The sequence below is a fragment of the Schistocerca americana genome, chromosome 1 (assembly GCF_021461395.2).
Source record: "Schistocerca americana isolate TAMUIC-IGC-003095 chromosome 1, iqSchAmer2.1, whole genome shotgun sequence".
Taxonomy (NCBI): domain Eukaryota; kingdom Metazoa; phylum Arthropoda; class Insecta; order Orthoptera; family Acrididae; genus Schistocerca; species Schistocerca americana.
In genome coordinates, this window is record NC_060119.1 from 253,312,256 (window position 1) to 253,339,458 (window position 27,203).

The window sequence follows — 27,203 nt, forward strand, 5'->3', positions numbered from 1 at the left end:
CTCATAGTTTGGTCACTTAGTGCACGTCAGTGGAGTTTTAATATCCTTGTGCTACTACTAGTGTATCTACAAAGCTTCATTTTTTGTCCACTGCAATTTTATACACATAAATACATTCACATATATTTATATACATTCACATATATTTGTATACATAATAATATAATTTTGTTATTTATCCTTACATTTGTTAAGTTGTATGGGATGAACAGGGGAAAAGTGTAAATTACTTAAATTGTCATTTCACTCTGTTTTAAAAATTGTTTTTCTCACTTGCTTTCGGTTCATTGGCAATTCTGATAAAGTGTCCTTTCGGCACACGCTATCTCATTGTTCGCTGCATGGCCAGCAGCAGCTCATTGTTTAACGCGCCCGCCGCAGTAACACAAGCGCCACGTGAGCACCAGCACTGCTCGTGCATCCATTGTAATGTCTCTCCAGGCTAATGAAGTCGGTGTTGTGTATGCCCTCCAGCCCAGAAACTGGATACGACGGATTCAGCTCCAACGCCCAACCTGAAGATCACCAGTACCTCATCTCGCACCTGGACGAGTTTTTCGGCCAGTGAAATTGAAGGTAAGCGCCGCACTGCAGGACTCGGATTATCTTCCGATATGCATGGTAGTTCAGTGGTCCTCACGCATCAATTAGTGGTTATACGGATTTCCTTTGATTTCTCCGTCGCAGACGCATCACACTCACTGTATTCACTTCGCTAAACTGTAGCGTTTATTCTTATCACGGCTCAGCCATTATTTTCACTATCATCAGGCCGTAATATTTTTGTATCACTTCCCCAATTCTGTTCAATACCTCCTCATTAGTTATGTGATCTACCCATCTAATCTTCAGCATTCTTCTGTAGCACCACGTTTCAAAAGCTTCTGTTCTCTTCTTGTCTAAACTATTTATCATCCATGTTTCACTTCCATACATGTCTACACTCGATACAAATACTTTCAGAAACGACTTCCTGACACTTGAATCAATACTTGATGTTAGCAAATTTCTCTTCTTCAGAAACGCTTTCCTTGCTGTTGCCAGTCTACATTTTATATCCTCTCCACTTCGTCCATCATCAGTTATTTTTCTCCCCAAATAGCAAAACTCCTTTACTACTTTAAGTGTCTCATTTCCTAATCTAATTCCCTCAGCATCACCCGACTTAATTCGACTACATTCCATTATCCTCGTTTTGCTTTTGTTGATGTTCATTTTATACCCTCCTTTCAAGACACTGTCCATTCCGTTCAACTGCTTTTCGAAGCCCTTTGCTGTCTCTGACAGAATTACAATGTCATCAGCAAACCTCAAAGTTTTTATTTCTTCTCCATGGATTTTAATACCTACTCCGAACTTTACTTTTGTTTCCTTTACTGCTTGCTCAATATACAGATTGAATAACATCAGGGAGAGGCTACAGCCCTGTCTCACTCCCTTCCCAACCACTGCTTCCCTTTCATGTACCTCAACTCTTATAACTGCCATCTGGTTTCTGTACAAATTGTAAATAGCCTTTCACTCCCTGTATTTTACCCCTGCCACCTTCAGAATTTGAAAGAGAGTATTCCAGCCAACATTGTCAAAAGCTTTCTTTAAGTCTACAAATGCTAGAAACGTAGGTTTGCTTTTCCTTAATCTTTCTTCTAAGATAAGTCGTAGGGTCAGTATTGCCTCACGTGTTCCAACATTTCTACGGAATCCAAACTGATCTTCCCTGAGGTCGGCTTCTACCAGTTTTTCCATTTGTCTGTAAAGAATTCGCGTTAGTATTTAGCAGCTGTGACTTATTAAACTGATAGTTCGGTAATTTTCACATGTGTCAACACCTGCTTTCTTTGGGATTGGAATTATTATATTCTTCTTGAAGTCTGAGGGTATTTCGCCTGTCTCATACATCTTGCTCACCAGGTGGTAGAGTTTTGTCAGGACTGGCTCTCCCAAGGCTGTCAGTAGTTCTAATGGAATGTTGTCTACTCCCGGGTCCTTGTTTCGACCTAGGTCTTTCAGTGCTCTGTCAAGCTCTTCACGCAGTATCATATCTCCCATTTCATCTTCATCTACATCCTCTTCCATTTCCATAATATTGTCCTCAAGTACATCGCCCTTGTATAGACCCTCTATATACTCCTTCCGCCTTTCTGCTTTCGCTTCTTTGTTTAGAACTGGGTTTCCATCTGAGCTCTTGATATTCATACAAGTGGTTCTCTTTTCTCGAAAGGTCTCTCTTTTATTTTCCTGTAGGCAGTATCCATCTTACCGCAAGTGACATAAGCCTCTACATCCTTACATTTGTCCTCTAGCCATCCCTGCTTAGCCATTTTGCACTTCCTGTTGATCTCATTTTTGAGACGTTTGTACTCCTTTGTGCCTGCTTCATTTACTGTAGTTTTATATTTTCTCCTCTCATCAATTAAATTCAGTATCTCTTCTGTTATCTAAGGATTTCTACTAGCCCTCGTCTTTTTACCAACTTGATCCTCTGCTGCCTTCACTGTTTCGTCCCTCAAAGCTACCCATTCTTCTTCTACTGTATTTCTTTCCCCCATTCCTGTCAATTGTTCCCTTATGCTCTCCCTGAATCTCTGTACAACCTCTGGTTTAATCAATTTATCTAGGTCCCATCTCCTTAAATTACCACCTTTTTGCAGTTTCTTCAGTTTTAATCTACAGGTCATAACCAATAGATTGTGGTCAGAGTCCACATCTGCCCCTGGAAATGTCTTACAATTTAAAACCTGGTTCCTAAATCTCTGTCTTACCATTATATAATCTATCTGATACCTTTTAGTATCTCCAGGATTCTTCCACGTATACAACCTTCTTTTATGATTCTTGAACCAAGTGTTAGCTATGATTAAGTCATACTCTGTGCAGAATTCTACAAGGCGGCTTCCTCTTTCATTTCTTAGCCCCAATCCATATTCACCTACTACGTTTCCTTCTCTTCCTTTACCTACTCTTTAATTCCAGTCACCCATGACTATTAAATTTTTGTCTCCCTTCACTACCTGAGTGATTTCTTTTATCTCATCATACATTTCATCATCATCTGCAGAGCTAGTTTGCATATAAACTTTTACTACTGTAGTAGGCGTGGGCTTCGTGACTATCTTGGCCACAATAATGCGTTCTCTATGCTGTTTGTAGTAGCTTACCCGCACTCCTATTTTTTTATTCATTATTAAACCTACTCCTGCATTACCCGTATTTGATTTTGTATTTATAGCCCTGTATTCACCTGACCAAAAGTCTTGTTCTTCCTGCCACCGAACTTCACCAATTCCCACTATATCTTACTTTAACCTATCCATTTCCCATTTTAAATTTTCTAACGTACCTGCCCGATTAAGGGATCTGACATTCCACGCTCCGATCCGTAGAACGCCAGTTTTCTTTCTCCTGATAACGACGTCCTCTTAAGTAGTCCCCGCCCAGAGACCCGAGTGGGGGACTATTTTACCTCACGGAATATTTTACCCAAGAGGACGCCATCATCATTTAATCATACAGTAAAGCTGCATGCCCTCGGGAGAAATTACGGCTGTAGTTTCCCCTTGCTTTCAGCTGTTCCCAGTACCACAACAGCAAGGCCGTTTTGGTTAGTGTTACGAGGCCAAATCAGTCAAACATCCAGACTCTTGCCCCTGTAACTACTGAAAATGCTGCTGCCCCTCTTCAAGAACCACATATTTGTCTGGCCTCTCAACAGATACCCCTCCGTTGTGGTTGTACCTACGGTACGGCTATTTGTATCGTTGAGGCACGCAAGCCTCCCCACCAACGGCAAGGTCCATGGTTCATGGGGGGTACCCCATTCATTTAATTTGGAAGTGACTTCAATTTACCTGCGATATGTTAGTGAAAATACATAATTAAAGTCCGTAGTAGGCATAAACGGCAGTCCAAAATTGCTCTAAATGCATTCTCTGAAATTTATTTTAAGCCCACACGAACTGCAAATGGTTGCGACAACATACTAGACCTTGTGACAACAAACAATCCGAAGCAAATATGAGCTACAGACCCAGGTCCTACATATGACGTCAACTCGTAAACATACAGTGGGGCCTTCACAACTACACATGAAAATTCATTCCAACACTACTCACTACATGGAAAAAAAGAGGATTTGCTAGAGTCTGCTTCAGAGGTTGCTTCTAAACTTGTAATGCGTCATTACTGTACTTATTCTATCCTTGGCATTTGATAAATCTTCATACTATGTACAATATTGACAAGTGCTCGTTTGTAAGGAGTATGGGGATTGTTTAATTCTTTGACGATCCTGACTTTACACATTCGTGTACACATATTTCAAGCCGTATACCTGCTTTACTGGTGCGACGACATATAGATGTTTACCTTCATAACATGTGACCAGTAATTTTACTGTATTTTCGTCATGTGTAATTCCACTCATAATTCATTTCAGCTATGGAAGAACGTGCTTATGTTAAAGTACTGTTTTCGCTTCTGCATGTGTCAAGAACTCAGTGTAGAAAATATTGTTTCATTGCATTTTATGTTCATCCCTTGTACGAATTGTATATCATATTTTCATTTATATTCACCTTATAGTTGCTCACGATGTAACAGTTAGTCACTAAGGAAATATTTTTTATACATTCTGATGTATTTTTACATTCTGATGTATTTGTAGCAAATTATTGTGCTGTGGTGTACGTTAAATATACCATGTACCTTTGTTACTATTGACTTCACTGTTTCTTCTTTACTCTTTACTGCTTCTTCAGGATGTTCATTTTCACAATTATTTCTATGCATGTATCTTCATACTTCGCTTTCCACGCTCATACAATCATTCATTCTGAGACTTAAAACTGTATAATCTATTCTTTCTTACGTCGCCTTCGTGGCCTTTTCGTAGGTACCCCTGTAATATTCATCTTCATATTCATCGCCATATACCCATATAATGATTCATTAAAAAGCTTCCACATAAATCGTACCTGTTGGTTTCTTAGAGTAGCACCACCACCCTATTTATTTCTTCCCACAAATATAAATAAACTCATATTACTCTAACACACTTTCATCTCTTTTTAGTGTCACTCCATGTATGATATGTCACCACAAACGTGGATTAACTAATTGATATCTCCAATTGAATCAAAAATTTTTACACTCTATTTCCTAGTATTATCCATCTGTGAAATTCATTTATTTCTCCGTATTGCTTTTCAAACATTTCGTGTTCAAAGTTTTATTTTGCTGCTTATGCTTTTCCTATAAGGTACCATGTAATTAATAGCTACTAACATAAGCGAGTTCTGTAATAACAAATTTGTGGGTATGTATCCTCCCTGTACATTAAGCTCGCTACTTCTAATGTTGTCTGTAAAGAAGTGTAGTTCTATAAGCGCACAGCTGCTCCTCTCGCCAAATCTTGTACGATATGTTATAGTTTCCGTCTTAGTCACACTCATTTTTTTTCTGTGTGTATATTTCATTCTATCTTTCCCATCGTCACTCACTTGCGTGCTGTATGTAAGTCGCTTAGTTCTCAAGTTCTGTGCTAATCGCGTTCTTTTAAGTATACCTGTTGTAACTTCTCTTTCAGACCTATCTTAATCCTGTGTATATACTCCTCTACTTTTAATCCTTATACTTATTTCTAACTCTGGACATTCAGTAGCGTATGTTAACTTCACAAATTTACCGTATTCTACGCTCCTTTGTTTACTTGCGCTGATGCGCTCCTTTTCTTAAAACTATGTATGCTTAACCTAATGATATACTCTTAAAAGTAGTACACTTTATATTATAGTCTCCGACTTGGGAATAAATGTCTATATTCGTTTTGTTTGTGTAATTGATTTACGTTAGTCAGCTGATAGGTACTCGCATTTCCCATCGCTTCTGTTTTGTCCAGTTGGCTGCGCACCATGGAGCAACTTCAATTCTAAAATGGTTTCCGTCGCTGTGTGCAGTGTGTCTTTGCGCATCTTAGAGGGTACACCGAACGTATCCGTGCATTTTGCATACTCTGCCCCCTACGATCTGCTATTAGCCGCTTTGCATATAGTTGTTAATGTACGCTGCTCTTTAAGCGCGGCTGCGCATCTTAGTACATTTCACCGCTTATGACTCTCACTTAAAGCTCGCGCACTGCGAATTCCTTTCTTTTCCATCATTGTTATCCAAGTTTCTGCGCCTGATGTAGTATAACTACGTCATCTAATGGTTTCCACTCGTTCAGTATTGTGTGTAGTTGTTTTAGTTCTTGTTGTATATTCTCGTGTTTCCTTAAGGAATATCAAAAGGTTTCCTTTGCTTCTTTAGATATTTAAGTATAAAGAAAGTACAATATCAGAATACAAGGAAAATTTATATTCACTAAGTTGCATCTCATTCTTGGCATGTTAGATACTAAAAGAAAATTGAACATTCCTCATTAGCTAAACAACAGGATAGTAAGAAGAGGGAGAGGAGAGGGTATCGGAAATATGAGTATTGTACCACCTAGCTGGAGAGGAACCGAGCGCCAGTAAGTTTATTCGTCAAAGGGCGACAAACCTCCTCCGGTCATGTGTTTTATTGATACAACACTCAGGGAAAGAACGAGACTTGAATTTTAATTTAATAAATCTTTATGTGGATACATGCCTTTTATTTTACCATTTTTTTTTATATTTCTTATCAAGTATCACCCAAGATATGGCTTGTCAACAACGATATGTGGACCAACGTATAAAAATTGCCATTTTTTATTCAATGCTTTTAATTCGATGATTCTGGAGAAGTTCTTAGTAGTACCTCCTGTCCAGTCTGGAATTCTGTTACATTTTTCGGTTTCCTTTTGTAAATTCCTTTCCTTATTTGAACTTGCTCTTCCAATGTTATTAGTGCTCGCTGTATTTTCTTATCTAAGGCTATGCCTTTGTGCCCTAGTTTAGGTATTGGTTTTGCCCATTCATCTAGTTCTACCTTTTCAAACATGAGTTCGGCTGGTGTGTAGGTGATTTACTATATGCTGAAACGGACCCAGGTATTTTATCCATTTCTTTTGATTCTGTGGTATACATGGTGGTTCATTAATCATGACCAGGCCAAATGTCTCACGAAATAAGCGTCAAACGAAAAACTACAAAGAACGAAACTTGTCCAGCCTGAAGGTGGAAACCAGATGGCGCTATGGTTGGCCCGCTAGATGGCGCTGCCATAGGTCAAACGGATATCAACTGCATTTTTTATATAGGAACCCCCATTTTTTATTACATATTCGTGTAGTACGTAAAGAAATATTAATGTTTTAGTTGGACCACATTTTTCGCTTTGGGATAGATGGCGCTGTAATAGTCACAAACGTATAAGTACATGGTATCACGTAACATTCCGTCAGTGCGGACGGTATTTGCTTCGTGATACATTACCCGTGTTAAAATGGACAGTTTACCAATTGCGGAAACGGTCGATATCGTGTTGATATATGGCTATTGTGATCAAAATGCCCAACGGGCGTGTGCTATGTATGCTGCTCGGTATACTGGACGACATCATCCAAGTGTCCGGACCGTTCGCCGGATAGTTCCGTTATTTATTTAAAAACGCATCCTCAAATTGGTCATATGTCTCACTGAGTTCCGACATCTCTGTAGCCCCTTCTATGTGTCCTACCACATATTTGATCTTTTGAGCTTGTGTCCAAGTCCTTAGGCAGTACATCCCTAAGGGCTTGGACAAACACTATCGAGTGCGTTCGCTTTGTTTCATTTGAAAATACAGGAAACTGTCGGTGTTTTATTAAACTCTCGTCCATTAACAACGCTGTCCAGCAGGATGAAACAGCATTTACATGCGGTGATGACATATCCGTCTCACAAAAGTTTTGCCCGTTGCTCGCGTCGTGCGTCGGCATGCTCTCGCGCGGCGTGGGTTGGGCATTGTTGTCCACGCCACTGATTTCTCTCACTGGCGGACGGCTGTTTACAGCTCCACATAGCGCCCCCGGCGATGATATTACCGTATATTGATAATTTTCACTTATGGACCGTCTGACAGCAACTGAATAAAACACAATTTTAGTGCCATACGCGTTTCGCCTTAATTTTCTGCAAGGCATCATCAGTGGCAGGTTGCGTAGACAGTTTCTTACATATTACGCTCCTGTTGCATTTTTGGTGTTGTTCTTCTTCCTATGAGCGCCAACTTGCTGTTTTTTCCACATTCCACAGCACTATGCACTGAACGCTTGTTTTAATGCAATGTTTTTAAACATTTGCTAACTATTTCGTCCATTAATCTTTGTTCTACCAGATTGATATCATGTTCGACGTGTTTTAAAATTTCTTCTTCCTTGTCCCCCCCGTTACATCCTTTTACTGCCTCCACATAAGTACGCTATTCACGTACACATTTTTCCGCGAACGTTGTGTTTTCATCTTTTGTATTGCCCTTTACTGTTTCGTAAAATTGCACATTGTCTTGGTTGATTCTTTTATGTTCTAACTTAAGTAATCCTATCTCGACTGTGATTTTCTCTACATTTTCTGTTAAGTTGTCACAGAAAGAATGCAGCTTCACTACTTCTGATTGTACATTATCTATGTCAACCTGCGTATTCTTTTGCATTACCTTTAAATTACCCTGAGTTTCTGTGATTCCGAATAGCTCCTGGCCATACGTGCGTGTGAGTGTTTCAAATTTTTCTTCCACTGTGCCTTTTAATTTGTCACTCATATCGTGAACTTAAGTTTGTACTTGTTCGTTACTTTTTCTATCCACTTCCGTGGACATTTGCACAATCTGCTGTGTGAACATCGTATCCAGATTATTGAGTTCTGTGCGCACATTTTTTACCTCGCCCGAAATGTTTGTCGTGTTTGTGTTTACCTTCCCGATCTCGGACTTTGCTGTGGTCATGTTCAAAAATGTTCAAATGTGTGTGAAATCTTATGGGACTTAACTGCTGAGGTCATCAGTCTTTAAGCTTACACGCTACTTAGCCTAAATTATCCTATGGACAAACACACACACTGATGCCCGAGGGAGGACTCGAACCTCCGCCGGGACCAGCCGCACGCTCTATGACTGCAGCGCCGTAGACCGCTCGGCTAATCCCATGCGGCTGTGGTCATGTCTGCTTTCATATTAGTCATGTCCACTTGCATTTTTTCTAAACTCGACATTTTTTAATTTATTGTGTTCAAATTGGTCTCTAAACCCATTTTTGAATTTATGTCTGTTAAGGCTCGAAATAAGGCTTGCATATCTTCCCTAGTCACTTCTGGCCTACGCCTGTCAGCATCTGCGTTTGTACTACGCGTACTACTTTTATTTAAAATATTCGTTTGCCTTGAAGTGTCATTAATTTCATCTACTGTCATCATTGTTACGTTTTGCAATTGGAAGTCTACTACATTGGCATTATTTCCTTATTGTTTTGTCCATCCATTGTAGAAATCTTTACGCCTCTGCAGTTACCGAAATTAATATTTTCTCTGTTTGGATTTTGCTTCCGCACTATTTCTCGCGCGACAGACTTCACATACAGCAATATGTAATTGTCATCTCAATAGTTGTTTACTCAATATGTTTTTCGTACTGGTAAAGTAATCTCATTCTCTCTACTTGATTGCACTTGCATTAACCTCTGAAGCTTTAGGTTCTGGATTTTAGGAAATAGGTGCTTGGATTTTCTAATAGATCTAGTAGGAACGCATTTTCTACACGCATTGGGCGGTTCTGTCTTATTGTTGTCTTGTGACTGGTACTTCCCTCTATTGTAGTTTTAGTTGTCCACTCCTGGTATTGTTGTCGTCTTCCTTTTAATTTATTTATTATTTCTTTTTCTTTCAGTTAATATTTTTCCAGTGTTACATCATCATCTTCGTCATGTCATCAGCGTTCGTGGAACATAAAGAAATTATTAACATACATGTATATTCATTGTGTTAATAATATTAGTACACACAGTTTTGCCCACTATGTATCGTCCGGTCATGGTTGTCACTTTATAATATAATAAAAAATGTTAAGATATATGAAAATAATATGATTAATTTTTCGGCACTCGGACAAGCACAATAAGCTGCGCTATGCCTGTAAATGGGTTTGTATTAGTTCATATTAGTTCTGCATGGACGAAATAGTCTTTCTCTTGCTATAGATTTATGCTTACCAATTAATAATACTATGTCAGATCACCATATTCACCTACAAAATCTGGACCATGTCCATGATATAGTAATCAAATCTTTGTGATAACTCCAAAGTACACAGGTGGGCTTCTTCTATATTACAGTACTACTTGGAATAATAACTCAATTTTTCACTAACGAAATACGAATGTATTATTTCTTCCACATGCGTTAAAAATACAATCTTTTCACTTATTCTCATAATGAAAGTGGCTACCACCAATTACGCTCTAAAATAATGTGTTTGTACCTTCATTCATTAACAGAGAGCGAGTCCTTCCTCTTACCGAGGAACAGGAAAAACATTTTATGCTTCTTTGCCTTTTAAAGAAAACGAAAACATAGAAGCAAGAAATGCTAATGATACATCACAATACAACACAGACATTTCAACGAGCCAAAATTAGTGGTTTACATGAAATGAACTGGCAACAACGTTAAAGGAGACAAAAACAGAAAATAAACATGAAGTCTATTCCTGTGATTCTTCCACATATTCTAAATTGTTAGCATCATTGAGTACTTGATATAATGAGGAGGTATAATACCCTTACTACATGCATCTATAAGATCTTTTTTCTTTTGTTTACGTATGTACAGAGGACAGAGTACTGTCTTCAGGTACTGAAGTCGAAGAATTTTGTATAGGCCAGGTCTTTGCTTGGTGTGCAAAACCAGAAAGTCACAATCATCGTAGGAATACTTAAAAAACGTCATGTCAGGCTGATTTTTTCCTGTATTGCATCCAAAAAATCTTAAGCCATTTCACAGTTTCCCCATCCTCTGCAGTTTTCCTATTCTGAATTATTGTCTTCTGAAGCTGGTTGAAATCTAAAATTTGAGTGTTATCCATTTCTGTCTCTCTGTACTTGTTGGAGGTCATTCTTCCAATTGTATACCAGCCAATGGGATCAAAAACATCCACGTATTTACTTTTTCTTTCGATGCTCATACGCACTGAGTCTATTTCCATTTGTGAATGTCCATGCTTTGACATATTTACTTTTTCTTTCGGTGCTCGTATGCACTGAGTCTACTTCCATTTGTGAATGTCCATGCTCAGAAAAGCATTGGTCTATAGTTTGAATGTCCGGTGTATTCACTGCATGCAAACACATCATCCCACAGACATGAAGCCACCTCTATGGATCCCCTTTTTGTTGTTGTCTCGTCCCACATGTAACATTCGGTTTTGTTTTCTCCTACACTGAGAACTATGAGGTTATACACGGAGAGAGTTCTTTTATAGAATACTGCCTTTGAATTCACTTTAGGGCAGTAAAGCACAGCTTGTAAATCAAATTTAGCTAGGAAAGATTCATCTTTTCTTGCACTTACTTTTTTAATGTTCATAAATTCCCTTGCCATTTCTTTCCTTTTCAAATGCTCTTCCTGTTTCCTTTTAAAATCTTTGTCTTCCTTTTCCTCACCCGAAAGGTGTGAAAACTTTGAACATTTATCACACATATCTTTTAGTGGCCTGTGGAATTTCAGATTAAATTCCTTTGCAAATATCTCCCTATACAGCCATAATTTCTCAACTGTATTTCCTTCTTCATAGCATTTCTCCCGATATAACATATTATCTTAATACTCATATCAGCAGGTAAATAATCTGCTGTACATTCTTTCCTCTTGTAATGACAAGGAAGGGTAGGAAAACTCTTAATGTGTTTCCTTATAGCTTCTTTACTTTCTTCGGGTCTCTTTACACCTGGCTCATGACATCCTTTTTGCTCTTTCTCAGTTACGTGATGTTCATCTCTTTTTTAATAGTATTTCTTACAAAGCTTTCAGAAATGTCAAAATTCTTGAGAAAAAACTGCATACACACTTGAATCTTATCAGATCCCTGTATTAGATACAATTTCTTGGTCGTATTCCTTCGTGAGTTATCCGATTGTGTCAAACTTCGTTTCTCTTCTTCGACTAACTTATTTAGAAACTGCCTTTGTAGCTAGCTCAACTGATCCAAGATCGCAGTAGGCTCTATGGATATTTTGTCTGTCCTGCTCGGTAAACTTACTGGTGCGCTGTCATGGACATTTAGAGCAATCTTTTGGCTTCAAATTTCTTGCAGGAACTTCGCAATTCTTCGTAGAAATATATGCCCTATCATGCTGTCGACTGATTATTCTTTGATTTCTTTTCCATTCCTCTTTAACTGCTACCCTTTTTCGTTTTCTTGTTTTGTTACTATTCTCAGTACCAGCATTGTCATCTGTGGTTTCCTCATCCTGATTGTGATGATTTACTTGGGCATTAGTTGCATCCTCAGCAGTTTTTGTGACACTCTTTACAAGGGACGTTCCATGTTCAACACTGCTCTCCGTAACAATAACATGACAGGTATGCAGAGGAAGGGAAAAGAAAATTAACTGGAACTGCTGTAGTGTCTAGTAATTGTTTCGCTTCTCACCAGAGTCTGTACTGTTGTCTGGTTCATAGGAAGGATCATCATTTGTATCTGAACCAATGAATGCCCTGAGCATCTCCACATCATGTTCTTCCACAGCTATGAATATCAACAATAATAATAATTATAATAATAATAATGACAACAGCTGTAATAGTAATAATAATAATTATCATTATTATAGTACTTACTACCGAAATATATACACTAAGAAACAGGTTCTCATATTTACAAGATTCCACTAAATTCTGTTCCTTCTCCAGGCACATTTTCACCATGCTTCTTTCTCCGCACTGCATAGCGCTCCTACTTGCTTGTAAACCCATTCACAAATGGAACAGTATTTATCTTCCTTGCCAGGAAGTCGCATTTCATTGTTGTCGCAGAGTGACGGCGACAATGCTTCTAAATAGAAGTAGCGGGAAAAGCAAGTTCTAACAGTTCTATTAGGATCAGAGAAATGTAAGAGCTATTCCGTTTCACAAATTAACATTGCATCCAGTGGTCTAAAAATAGATCAGCTCTTTCGTCTGTCTGATCCTTACTATTTTTCATAAAATGTAGATACGTTGACAACTGAATGGAAACCACATAAGATAGTGTTACACTTGTTTGATTGTAATGTAGGTCTTGACTCCATGTACCTTATGGTACTAACAACTCAAAAGTGGCAAAAATGCAGTTACGTCCGTCTGATCTTAAATGGGCAATAAGTGAATGGGGGGGGAGGGGGGGGGGGGGAATGAACAGTCACTATCTCAATGAGGCACATTTATTTGGAAATAAATGTTTAAGAAAATTGAATATCGGTTATTGAAGTTACTTTCGTTGAGATTTCCCTTTGAATAGCAAACAGGATACAAACTGATACAGTGCACTCTAAACTGTGTGCAGTAGCAGTTACCAATAATGCACACACCAGTAAATTATAGGGAGTCGATTTGCACCAGGTTCATACTAAAGGCAGCTACACTCAAAAGCATTACTCAATCAAATACTGAAATGTTACTGCATGAAGTGCAGAACTAAATTTGGACATTTCAGATATGAGGGGATTTTATCATAACTAATATGAATAAATAAATAAAATAAAGATGAATAATCTCACAAATATACTGTTTAAACTCCTCTATATGTATCAGTTTTGCTTAGCAACAGTAATAGTTCAATTTTCTTTCTGATAGGCGGAGAATATGATGGAGACCCATAAACTAGTATAGTTTCACTAGTCAGTGCTCTCTGATTATTACAGTAGAAAAGTCTAATTCGAAAAGCTAATCATTCAGTTCACTTGGAGCAGTTCATAATTTACTTTACAAGACAATAAAATACAACACTGGGCTTAATTAACTTCAAAAAAGGAACCATGTTTTTTGCTCGCGTATCATGTCGTTTTTGGAAACCCAGAATCTACTCTGTAGGAATCAACATGGATTCCAGAAACAGCGATCGTGTGAGACCCGACTCGCTTTATTTGTTCATGAGACCCAGAAAATATTAGATACAGGCTCCCAGGTAGATGCTATTTTCCTTGACTTCCAGAAGGCATTTGGTACAGTTCCGCACTGTCGCCTGATAAACAAAGTAAGAGCCTACGGAATATCAGACCAGCTGTGAGGCTGAATTGAAGAGTTTTTAGCAAACAGAACACAGCATGTTGTTATCAATGGAGAGACGTCTACAGACATTAAGGTAACCTCTGGCGTGCCACAGGGGAGTGTTATGGGACCATTGCTTTTCGCAATATATATAAATGACCTAGTAGATAGTGTCGGAAGTTCCATGCGGCTTTTCGCGGATGATGCTGTAGTATACAGAGAAGTTGCAGCATTAGAAAATTGTAGTGAAATGCAGGAAGATCTGCAGCGGATAGGCACTTGATGCATGGAGTGGCAACTGGCCCTTAACATAGATAAATGTAATGTATTGCGAATACATAGAAAGAAGGATCCTTTATTGTATGATTATGTGATAGCGGAACAAACACTGGTAGCAGTTACTTCTGTAAAATATCTGGGAGTATGCGTGCGGAATGATTTAAAGTGGAATGATCATATAAAATTAATTGTTGGTAAGGCGGGTACCAGGTTGAGATTCATTGGGAGAGTCCTTAGAAAATGTAGTCCATCAACAAAGGAGGTGGCTTACAAAACACTCGTTCGACCTATACTTGAGTATTGCTCATCAGTGTGGGATCCGTACCAGGTCGGGTTGACGGAGAAGATAGAGAAGATCCAAAGAAGAGCGGCGCGTTTCGTCACAGGGTTATTTGGTGACTGTGATAGCGTTACGGAGATTTTTAGCAAACTCAAGTGGCAGACTCTGCAAGAGAGGTGCTCTGCATCACGGTGTAGCTTGCTGTCCAGGTTTCAAGAGGGTGCGTTTCTGGATGAGGTATCGAATATATTGCTCCCCCCTACTTATACCTCCCGAGGAGATCACGAATGTAAAATTAGAGAGATTCGAGCGCGCAAGGAGGCTTTCAGGCAGTCGTTCTTCCCGCAAACCATACGCGACTGGAACAGAAAAGGGAGGTAATGACAGTGGCACGTAAAGTGCCCTCCGCCACACACCGTTGGGTGGCTTGCGGAGTATAAATGTAGATGTAGATGTAGATTCATGATAGAAATCACAACCATACTATTTTGAAAATGAGCTTAACTTATTTGCCTTTTTATCATCTGTGAAGCAGGTATTCTAGACAATAATATTTACACAATTTTGCACTGTAATACTACAAAATTATATTTTGTAATAAATAAAGGATACTTTAGCAAGAGCCTATCCAACTTCACTTTTGTGGTTTTAACTTTAACTTTTACTACTCCGTTTATATTAGACAAAAAACCACTTATAAACACTGGAATGCAAGAATTGTTCATTTAAATCAGGAAACTCAGTTTTAGTAGCACTTAGGTGAGGACCTTGCATAGGTTCATGATCAGGATAGAATATATGGTTCCAGACAAGGATTTATACTGTTGTAATAATTAGTAAAACAACACTCAAATTGACTGGTCCATGCCCATATACATTACTGAGTGTGTGAAGTTAGTGAAGCAGTGACGAAGATTGGTGGCATGCAACATGGCAGCTAACTGTATTCCTGGCTGTCGATGTTCAAATGCTCTATAAATCTGTTCTTGGCATCAGATTTTTAACATATTAGAGCCATTCCTTTATGCCGAGAATACCAAATAATAGCCAGATCCACATCTGAGGCAAATCCTTTAATAAAGCAGCTTCCAGTTGCCTCTCTTAGCACCGTCGAAGCGTACGTGCTACGGCTAGCTGCATACTGCATACTGCATACTGTTCACACCAAGGAGCTGCTCAGTTCGACCACCAAAACCACCTTGTACATCACACCATTCCACTGCCGTAGTGGGGGGACTTCCCTACAGCTTTTACATGTTACAAATACAAGTGCCCTAAGCATGAACCAGCTTTCAACAAACATTTTCTTTTTATGGACATGCACATATTATAATAATTTATCATTTTAACATATCATTTTGCTTTTTTCGTATATACATTACAAAACTCTTAATTTTCTTGCCACATATCAAGGATTTTAACTAAATTAGAATACACACTCCACAATTGCAGATACACAGCTGCATAATATAAACCTGCTTCTAATCGATATAAGTGTTACAAAGGGAATGTCTAGAGTGGAGACATCAATATGCCACCTGGACGGCCGAAGAGCAGGCCTATGTTGTTTTCACCAGTGAGTCGCGATTTATTCTGAAGAGTGATTCTCGATGAATTCACATCTGAAGGGAATATGGAAACCGATTTCGAGACCCAAACATTGTGGAAAGTGATCAATATGACAGAGGGTCCCTAGGAGTGTGGGCAGTGATTATGTTTACTGTTTGAACCCTTCTCCAAGAAATTGTAAGGGTGAATTGGCAGGGTTTAATTGCCGTCAGGTATCATGATGAGATCTTGAGACCTCATTTGTGATTGTTGCGAGCTGCTGTGGGGCCAAACTTCATAATGATAGTTAATAATGCTCAACCTCATAGAGCACAGGTAGTCGAATTTTCTTCGAAGGCAGATGTTGCATGCATGATATGCCCTGTTCGCTGTCCCAATTTGAATCCCATAGAGCATGCCTGGGATGCACTAGCGAGATGGCTTGCATCACATCAGCATCCACCAACCATTCTCCAGAACTGTGAGCAGCTCTGGAGGAAGAATGGGCATTACTGCCTAACCTGAGATTGATGATGTTTTCACAGCATGCCCCATCATTGTCAGGCCTGTGTTGTTGCCAGAAGTGGTGACACCCCATACTGAGCACATTAACTGGCTGTCGGAATTATGTGCAAATTCATTAATTTGGAAGAAATTAAGAACACTTCTGTCTACCACCATGCATGTCACAGTTGTTTACATTCTGTATTCTATGCTTTGTTTCTGCTTTACTGTCACCTGTTTATACTATTTTGTGGCAAAATAAATGCAACCTTGCAAACTTTCCATTTGTTGCTTTAATTTTGGACACCAGTGTAGTTGTTGGACTCATTGCCTTTGTTTGCAGTAACACATAATAAGTCCCGGGTAACCACAGTGCAGGCTGACTGATATGTCGTCCTTCGTCCTCCAAAGGTCTGTTCTTTTGTGAGGTGAGGTGTTTCACTTGGTAGAGATTTTGGCTGTATCGGCATCGGTTGGATGCTAGGTTGTTGTTTGATGCCAGCGCCATAAGTTGGTGTTGATCGAGTCCATTCATCATGGTGCTTTCAACTGGTGGTGGAGATTAGTGCCAAAGATCAATACCCCTCTTCTTCAACGTTCTCTATTACATTATAACATATGTGGTCTACATTCATGGTCACTATCTCTTGTGTACTCAGTCTGATAGTTCTGACTGCTATGAAATGTTTTAGCTCTCCTCTTACAATCTGATATATGAGAGAAGTAAGGTCACAGTGGTCTTTCATAGTTGCCATGGGGATCATATTCTGGAGCCAATTATGTGTCTTTTGTTGACTCTTTTATGTTGCATTTTCTTCTTTCTGTTGCATTTTCTTGATACATTGGCATACTTGATGAATTCTTCTGTTGTTGTGACAGCCTTTAGCAGAACAGCATGATACATGTGTTCTGTAACTCCATCATCAAATGTGAGATTTTGTCCATTTCCATTGTACTGGGATTTACAAGCTTCCAAAAGGTCAAAACAGTCTGTATGTGTGATTGTGTCATTTTGCCATGATGTTAGACCCTGTTCAGTTGTTGTTCTGTTAATTGAGTTTCTGTTGATTGTCATCAAATGATTTCTTCAGAATAGCCTGGAATTTGTCCAAGCTGTTGAGTTTCTCTTTGTTGCTTTTGATCTTTTGAACAATTCCTGCACTGGGCCTTCCAAACATATCATTTCATCTCATCTGTTGTATTCAACTGCTCTTTTTAATCTTTTCAGCCATACAGCTTACACTTGTTGTTGAAGCAATCTCTGTTTATACAGGGTGTTTCAGAAGTGATGGTCAATATTCAGGGATATGTCAGGGATGATCATTTGAAACAAAAAATTAAGTAAACATGGGCTCCAAAACACGTACCTTAAGAACTATGAGCACTTGTTCATCTTCACTACTTTGAGAAACAGCTCTTCTAATGAACAAGCGCTCATAACTTTTTGAAACCAATAATTGGAATTAAGGTCGTAAAATCAAGCATTCTTGGCTTTCACAAAAATATATATACTTTTCAGCTGTTTCATCATGTCGCCAACGGAAAACACTAATGGGGGCCTGATGTGCAGCTGATTTACTACTATTTTGCAATCCATCTTTCTCCTGCATGTACAGGTCTTAAGGATGATGTAATGATTGTAATCTGGTTTTTACCTGTGTAGGCAATGACTTTTATATACGAATGCCTGGTATCGTGATAATATTCTCTAGAGCTTCCAGTCACATCAAGTAGTTTAAAGTACACAAGCCATTGGCTGAGTACTCCTTGGCCATTGTCAAATGTTGACTGTCTTTTGGTTGCTGCTACTGTCCTTATATATCTGCGCTGCCATCTGTGACATCAGAGCACCATATAATGTAATTTTTTCACTGCACAGCCGCCATATTATGGTCATCTTTGATGTGGTGTCATTATTCGTGTACGTTCCCATCCAAGATTCTATAGATCTGCTCTCCCAGTTATTTGACAACGCTGTCATCAATTTAGTTAAGCACACTCCGATGTCATTGTATTTTTATATATATATATATATATATATATATATATATATATATATATATATAATGGAGAATATTTTAATCAGATGGATAGCCTCATGATTGGGAGCCCATTAGCTCCAGTTATAGCCAACCTGTTTATGGAGCACTTTGAGGACATTGCCTTGGACAGGCTTCCTGCAAAGCCTAATTGATTTTATCATTATGTTGATGACACATTCATTGTCTGGTCTCATCGCTGTGAAAAGCTGGGAGAATTCTTGGACCACATCAACAGTATCTGTTACAACATCAAGTTCACAATGAAAGTGGAGACTAATAGTGCTTCGCCATTCCTTGATGCACTCATCCACCATATAGCAAATGGGTATCTCAGCCACAGAGTTTGCCGGAAACCCACCCATATGGACCAATATCTGCACATTGACAGCTATCACTATCTGTCACAGAAACGTTCTGTTCTGATAAGAGAAACACCCCATCAAACTCCCCTCAGATTTATTGGTAAAGTGGCCCAGTGGATAGCTCATCGAAAACTGAACACAAATCAAGCTTGAAAACAGGAAGAAGATGTACTGAACTATGAAAAAAGAAGCAAAGTAGAAACAGTGAATGGTTCAAGCTCAAGAAGTGCACCATCGGGTGATCTGCAAGAACAACGGAGTCAGGATATACAGGTATGATCACGGTGCCTCTTTTTTTTTTTTTTTCACTGAATTATGAACCTTCCATACGGTCATTGATGTGTCCATTCTCCTTCCGTAGTTTTGGCAACTCTCATGCTATACATTGGTCATAGAATATGAGTCATGTGGTAACAACATATTTATGTTGCAAGTAAATGTGATGAACAGTGAGAGCAGGAGAGATGTCACATAGACCTCTCTCAGAATTGAAAACAACAAATACACAGGTGCAAACTATGTTACAAGGAATTCAAGAGTCAGAACTTCCAAAATGGAAGGCAAGAGTCATAGCACATGGAACTTGCATATAACAAATAAGAGATATCCAGAATGAGATTTTCGCTCTGCAGCAGAGTGTGTGCTGATATGAAATTTCCTGGCAGATTAAAACTTTGTGCTGGACCAAGACTCAAACTTTTGGGACCTTTCCCTTTTGCGGGCAAGGTCATAGAGCACTTGCCCGCAAAAGGCAAAGGTCCCGAGTTCGAGTCTCAGTCCAGCACACAGTTTTAATCTCCCAGGAAGTTTCATATCAGCGCACACTCTGCTGCAGAGTAAAAATCTCATTCTGGAAACATCCCCTAGGCTATGGCTAAGCCATGTCTCCACAATATCCCTTTTTCCAGGAGTGCTAGTTCTGCAAGGTTCGCAGGAGAGCTTCTGTGATGTTTGGAAAGTAGGAGGTGAGGTACTGGCAGAAGTAAAGCTGTGAGGATGGGGTATGAGTTGTGCTTGGGTAGCTCAGATGGTAGAGCACTTGCCCGTGAAAGGCAAAGGTCCCGAGTTTGAGTCTCGGTCTGGCACACAGTTTTAATATGCCAGGAAGTTTCAAATAAGAGGTATGTATGTCTGGAGGTCCCATCCTTACACCTTGCTGTTGCAAACGGAAGTTACACCATGACAAAGACATAAATCTGAATACAGGGAACAGACATGTCAATGACCGGACGGATACTTCACAATTTTGTGGAGGGTGGTTGTGGTTGGGACCTCCCTTCATGTCTTCTCAGTCTAGGACCCCATGACCACTCCCCCATGGAAAGATCAACCTTTTTTCCAATTTTTAGATGTGCTCTCACCTTTTACGCCTTTTACTGTGAGTGTATCCATCCACTTCTAATGGACCCTCTTTCTTCTGTGAGTAACTTCGGAATCACAGGGCTGATGACCTCACTGTTTGGTCCCATAAACACTCTCAATTAATCAATCAATCAGTTTTGTGGAGGAGGGAAAAGATAAAAGGGGGGCATGAGGGAGATTTGAACACAGATATCCGCCTTTGCGGTCCAATACCCTACCACACAACTATGACATGCTGGCTACTTACATTCGCTCAGTGTTGCACATTTTAAGCTCGGACCATTCACAGTTTCTATTTTTCTTCTTTTTTCGCAGTCCTAGTACACCTCCTTCCTGTTTTCATGCTTGATCTGTATTCAGCTTTTGATGGGCTATCCACTGGGCTACCTTACCACTAAATCTGAGGGTGTGCAATGGGTAGTTTCCCTTATGAGTACCTAGGTGTATCAAGTGAAAGCTGCCTCACATGCTGTAAACCTGCTGAAGGAACTGAGCCACTTACAGAAAGTGTTCGAGGAAATCGGCAACAACCACCACCAGATTTCGAAAGCCATCTGTCCAAAAACACAGAAGCAGAAGGACTCCGAGGAGGACTCAGAGAAGCTTGCGTTTTGCTGTTCTGTGTCTCAGTAACAAGAAAGATTAGCTAGCTCCTAAAGAGGCATAACACTGATTTGGTCTTCATAGCGCCAACAAAAATTCGACGAATCATAAGGCCTGTGAAGACAATGTAAGCCTCACAGCACCATGAGTGTGTAGCATACCGAGTGGTTGTGGACAGTTTTATGTTGGACAGACCATGCACGCTATTGAACAGATGCTTCTGCCTTCAGTAGACTGAGAAATCAGCGGTAGCAGAGCATGATCTAGAAAACAGACATCATGTTGCATTTGAAGAAACAACTGTTATTATGTGGACTAATAGTTTCTGGGATACCATAACTGAAGAAGCAATAGAGAGAAAAATTTGTGACAACTCTCTCAATAAAGATGGCGCATGCAGCTAAGCACAGCTTGGAATCTGGCCATGGGGAGGTTGAAGCTGACGTGATGGAAGCACAATGAAAACATTACCTTATGTGGTGCTGGAGTGAGGGCCAGTGATGTCACAGAAGGCAGTGTGGCTGTATAAGGACAGTAGCAGCAACCAAAAAAAGTCACCACTTGACAATGGCTGATGAGTACTCAGCCTAAACCTCATGGATTTAAAACCCATTGATGCAGCTGGAAGCTCAAGAGAAAGTTCCCAGTACCTCCACCAGTGCCACATCAAAACCCCAATCGAGTCCAAATCCGAAGGCAGGAATGTTAACTGAGTTCAACACTTAGTACTGAACGCATGTTTATTACTGACACCAAAATAGTGCTCGAACACATTGACCTCCTACACAGAGAGTGCAGCTATTGATACAAACATTAGATATTCCAGAATACAGGTATTTATATAGACATCAAACAGTCCAGAATATAGAAACACTACAAATGCAAAAAATTTCAGTTCAATGATAAATGCTAAGTAACAAATAATTGCTGGTGGTCAGTTTGGAACCGGTGACCTGTGGCACACCAGGCAGCAACACTAATTACTATGCCACACTGCATGCACCACAGCTTGTGGAAATATTTAATAACCATTTCCTGTTAATATTTGTAGTTAAAATCAAAATTCTATTTGTACAGGAAATTATTCATAACATTTGGAAGCTGGTGTTCTGAGACAACTATGTGACTTACATCTACAAGAAATAAGCATGGAGAAAACTGGATCAGTTTCTAAATTACTGAATAGTAAAGACCTGTGATTAAGACAAAATGTCAAGTATAGACATGGAGATCACAAGCAGAGTTGCTCTGTTCTTGTGATTGACAGAATATCAAGTACACACATGGAGGTCACAAACAGAGTTGCTCTGTTATGCCATCTCTGTAACGTGTCTTGCAGGTACAATGAGTTTCCATAAGATTAAAATACTCATTAGTAAAACCATAGCTGAGAGTGCTAATGCGCTGCTTCCTGGACTCGGGTAGGCGCGCTGGCCCTGGATCGCATCCGCCTGGCGGATTAATGAGGATCAATATGCCAGCCAGCCTGGATGTGGTTTTTAGATGGTTTTCCAAATCCTGCTAGGTGAATACCAAGCTGGTCCCCACGTTGTGCCTCAGTTACATGACTCTCAGACATTTGAAAACATTCGCACTATTTCCTGGCTTACACCAGATGCAGACAGCTGGGGTACACCAATCCTGTCCCGGAGGGGGGGGGGGGGGGGGGGGGGCGGGGGGAGTTTGAGGTGGCGACAGGAAGGGCATCCAACCACCCTCTGCAACTGACACCACCAAAATCCATAGTAACAGGGCTGACCCCGCGTTGTAGCAGGACAAAGGCCCAAAGAGAATGATGATGAATTATGGAGAAAGGTACGATGTAGATAATCACAGATCAGTAACCTTGTGATCAGTTTTGTTGAGTGTTTTGAGAAAGCCTTGTACAAGAACATAGTATCGCATCTCAGTACATGAAATATCAGGCTTGCAGTTTGGCTTCAGTAATAAGAGTGTCGACAGAATATGGTTTCTTTTGCAAGTGAGTTACTTTCAGGTTGAAATGACAAGTTAAGTGATTGGTATCTTTTTTGATATAACAAAACTTCTTTTTAAGATGAAACGCTATGGAATGACGAAGGAATTTGAACAATGATAAGAAATAGAAGATTTTACTTCATTGCCAACAAACAGACAACAGTATAACAGACAAAGATGCTGTGAGGTGTGCTGTGTCACAGGATTCTGTTTTGTGTCCATTTACTTTCTTAATATAAACTGAAGGTCACTAAAATTGCAACATCATGAAAGCAGCATGTGATGAACATCAAACTGTTATGAAATGTACTACATGCTTGGATATGCAAATGATTAGCACTTCAGGACAACTGCACAAAACAGTTAGGAATAACACGGTCTACATTCTGTATGTAACAGAAAATTAAGCAGCAGGTTTCACATTCAGAAATCACATTTAAGAGTGGATTCTTTGTGAGGAGGTCTTGTTATACCTTGTGTAGGAAGGAGAAATATGTAACAGGATATAATTTAATGTACAGTATAATGTAATTGTACATATAAAAAATCTACTCACGAAGGGGCAACAGAACACACACACAAAAGAAGGTTATAATTAGGCAATCTTTTGGATCCAGTGGCTCCTTCAGAAATGTTGAAGGGGAAGGAAGAGGGTTGAAAGAAAAGGACTGGAGAGGTCTAGGAAAAGATGCAGATTTCAGAAAGGTCACCCAGAACCATGGGTCGAGAGAGACTGACCAGACGGGATGAGAAGGATAGACTGAGTGTTGGGGACAGCACCGGGCGAGATTTGAGAACCTGAGAGCTTAAAGGTGGAACACAGGGTAATATGCAAGACAGAGATAACCACTAAAATATTGTGTACGAGTTAATAAGAGTGAAAAGCTAGGTGCATTGAATATGTAACAGAGGTGGGGGGGGGGGGGGGGGGGGGGGGAATAGACAGGTAAGAAAATGAAAGATGTAGAAAACTAAAACAAGAGTGAAGAAAGGAGTAGTTACTGGGAAGAAATGCTGAGACAGAAGAACTTAATGAAAATTAAGGACAGGTGGATGGTGAGACCCAAGGACATGTTGTAGCTCTAGTTCCCACTTACGGAGTTCTGAGAAACTGGTGTCTGGGGGAAGAATCCAGATGGCGCGCATGGTGAAGCAGGCACCGAGGTCATGATTGTCATGTTGTAGAGCATGCTGTGCAACAGCATATTGTGTGCTGCCAATATACACCCTCTGCCTATACCCATTCATCCTAACTGATAAATTTGGAATGGTCATGCCAATGTCAGAGGCCAAAAAGTTTTTACAGAGAAACTGGTATGTGACACGTGTTGTTTCACTGGTGGCTCTCCCTTTGATAATATATGTTTTGCCAGTTACAGGGCTGTGTAACATCATAGATTAAGGGTCGACCTGCAACAGCAATCGCACAACTTGCGTACGGGCTGCTAGATGCTGCCGCGAGCACTAAGAGTGCATTGCGATCACAGGCACACGTGTTGCGTACAGGCTGCAAGGTACCGCTACGAGCGCAACCGTATATAAGTGCCGACGGTGTTTGGCCAGCTCTCATTTGGTTGGCATCTCATTTTTGCCTATTCTCTTATTTGCTTAGTTGCTTAGCTCTTATTCGTTTATGGCTCATGTTATTGTGCTCTCCTTCAGCCATTCTGATTGTTTTGATTTACTCCCAATTGAGAAGTGCTCATTTTGGCATTTCACTTTTGCATATTTCTCATTTTGCTAATAATATGCTCCTTAGCTTTTTACAGTTGAATTGATTAACATAGTCTCATGTACTGTTTGTTCATTTCAGCCTGTTCATATTTTGATGTTCTTTAAGTGCTGTAATAATTATCGGAAGCATTTCTTCCCTTAAACTTGTGTAAAGTATTCTCGATGTAGGATTTGTTCTGTGACACAGGTGTAAGGTTTTGAATATAAATTATATACGAAACTGTGCTTTAAAAGGAATTTATTTTTTCAGTTTGTACTACATCAGATGACAATTTTGTGATATGAGGGAGAAATTTGAGGGGCGAACCCATGGAAATAGTCTTAAGTGATCCCCTTTAAAAATAAAAATTTGTGTGACACTGAATGACGTGACACTGTAGGCACCGAAAATTTATATATATAAAATTATACATCACACTGGAGGCACCGGAGGGATTTCGCTTAAGCCTATTTCTATAGTAAGTTCACAATATATTCATCAAAATAGGAGTTATATGTATATATCTATTTTTCTGGTAAAAACTGGCATTCTGCTAATCTATGTCTGTTTTGTTTTGCATGTAAACGAGTGTATGAGCAATTGTAAATATAAATGGATTCTTCAAAATCGACGGTTCAGCTGGTTAAACGAGGTATTTGGTGAGCAACATACTTTATTTTGTCCTAGTGGTTTATCTACCTGTAGAACACCCAAGTGTAATGAATAGTTTCCAACCGATACTTAGTGAACAACTTTCCTTTCCTATGGGACGTAAGTGAACAATTTTCCTTTCCTACGGTACGTAGCATAGCGGGTAGTGCTGTAGATAAGTGGAAACACGGCCAAGTGTAATCAAAACAGGCCGCCGTGTAAGCAGGGACATGCGTCCCGGAATATTTATTCGTATTTCGTGTGACGACTAGCCTAAGATTTGAAATTGACGTGTGTAATCATGGATTTAAAGGAAGCAGGTGAAGTACAATTGGGGACTAGTGAGACTGAGGAATTAGAAGTTGCTGAAAATCTTTCCAGTATACAAAAGCAATCACGAATCATGACGAGTACCATCTCCGCTATATTTTTTCAAGTAGGTGAGATGAATAAAAAACAGGAAGCCATGTCGATACGAGTAGATGACATACATACACGAGTAGATGACATACATAAAAGTCAGGAATCAGTGTCGGCACAAGTAGGCGAAATGTCTCGTAAGATAGGGCAAATTTCTCAAAATCAAACACAAATGGCTCAAGAAATAATAAATCTCAGACGCGAACACAAGGACGCGGTCAGAGACTTAGATTCGGATGTAAAACAATTAAAAGGAAATCAATGCGCTCTCGAGGTCATAGTAAATAAATTGTCTATGACACTTGACATATTGTCATTAAAGCATACGGAAATATCTGTAGAAATAGATTCTCGGGTAAAGGGAGCTGTAAATTCCATTTCAAAAGAACAAGAAATACAATCGATAGATCCAGCTGCTCAGATTTCTGAAGTAAAAATGCAAATTACTCAGGAATTATCTCAGTGGTGAAGGGGAATAAATGAGCAATTAAACAAATTTAGTAATGAGCTTACCGATATTAAAGAGGAAGTCAAGAGTGATGTTTCCACGCCGACACGTGGAGAGAATGTTGTAGATGCTAGTACACAAAAGCGGGGGCAAGCCACCGAAGTAAATTCTGAGGTAACTCGGGATGAGGTATCATATTCTTTACTGGGGCTACGACACCTTATGTAAATGTCATTATGGAGGAAAACATTATCAAACACAGGAGGGGTCAGTCATTCTCACCTGACATGAGTGGGGTGCGTCCATTCGTATTTATTCATTCTTTTCGCGGTGTGTTACCCACAAAATGGACGGAATTACAAAAGTTGCATTACATAAGCGGATTGATGTTAAATGATGCGGCCTTGTGGGCCACTGAAGTCATTGAAAAATGTTCCATATATGACGAGTTTGAAAAAAGGTTTCTCGCAAAATATTGGTCTTTATGGGTACAGCAATGACTTTGTGAGGCTGTATTGTACCCCGAACAGTTTAGTTATAGCAAAGGAACGCTCCGAAAGTATTTGGAGAAGTATCTGAATAAAATGAAATACTGGGACGAGCCAATTTCGCATAAAGATTTGTTGTGCATTCTTAAGAGTAAGATGCCTATTGATATATGCAAAAAATTAATTCACGCCCCAGACGAAAACATAGATGAGTTTATGCCCATCCTAGATGCAATTGATTTGATGCAGGAGGATGTGCGGGCAAGATCTCTAAATCACAGTCAGTCGTGGAGGAATGGAAATATTCAGCGTCGCGAGCCGGCTGGCAGAGAACCCAGCTCGGTGTAC

At 39.6% G+C, this 27,203-nt stretch overlaps 1 protein-coding gene across 4 annotated transcripts in view; it reads left to right on the top strand.

Moving 5' to 3' along the window:
• The window catches only part of LOC124558188, a 122,997-nt gene that overhangs the window by 77,891 nt on the left and 17,903 nt on the right, over positions 1–27,203 (top strand). For all 4 annotated transcript variants that reach the window (XM_047130904.1, XM_047130901.1, XM_047130902.1 and 1 more), the window contains exon 2: positions 475–576. The gene's annotated coding sequence lies outside the window, so the exon portion shown is untranslated. The remainder of the gene's footprint in view (positions 1–474; positions 577–27,203) is intronic.